Source organism: Capricornis sumatraensis, chromosome 23, assembly GCF_032405125.1.
Source record: "Capricornis sumatraensis isolate serow.1 chromosome 23, serow.2, whole genome shotgun sequence".
Lineage (NCBI taxonomy): Eukaryota > Metazoa > Chordata > Mammalia > Artiodactyla > Bovidae > Capricornis > Capricornis sumatraensis.
Window position 1 is genome coordinate 21,392,263 of NC_091091.1, and position 929 is coordinate 21,393,191.

Sequence of the window (929 nt, forward strand, 5' to 3'; positions counted from 1 at the left end):
TGGGGACAGGGAATTTAGGAGCCCCAACATGCCCAGTGGGGGGGTTATGAACTTTTGTGATGAAATACTGCATATTCCTTCAAAACCTTCAGTGATGTCTATTTTGCTTCATAACACTTTTAGTACAAATGGTTCCTTCTGGGAAACTCAGAGGGTGGAGAGTACTATGTATTCCTGAAACAGGGTCAGGACACAGTCATTCCACAGGGACATCTCTATTACCCAAAACATGTTTGGAAGATGCATGTTGTTTAAAATGCTTGTGTATGAAAACAGGTAGCAGAAGGATTAGGTGCTTGTATGTGAAATTCTTTAGTTAATAAGAAACTATTGGCTCAGGCTTGCCTGATGGTCCAGTGGATAAGAATCTACTTGCCAAATGCAGAGGACACCGGGTCGCCCATCGCCTAGAGCCTGTGCTCCCTAACTAGAGAGGCCACGGCAGTGAGAAGCCTGCACACCCGCTCACCACAGCCAGAGAAAACTCCGCACAGCAACGAAGACCCAGCGCATCCAAAAATGAAGAAATAAAAATTATTTCTTAAAAAGCAGTACTATTTTTTTTTTTAAAGAAACTATTGGCTCTTGTTGAAACGGTCCTCTAGGATTTCAGAATGGGCTACCTGATCTTGCTATGGGAAAAACGTCAATGATGGATCATCTCATCCTTTCAGCCATTCATCCAGAAACCTTCATTAGGTACTTACTGTGTTGCAGGCTTTGTGCTAGACTCTAGAGGGAGAGTGATTAACTTCAGCCAAAACCAGTCTCTGGATACAGCGTGCATTGGCACAGAGCCTTCTGGACCTAAACCGTATCCCTGGAAATGGAAAATCTTAATGAACGTCATTTGCATGTATGTATTAGTGCATCAGAGGGTTTACCCTTGGAACAGATGGAAACCATTCTGAATTGTTCTGAATATGTTT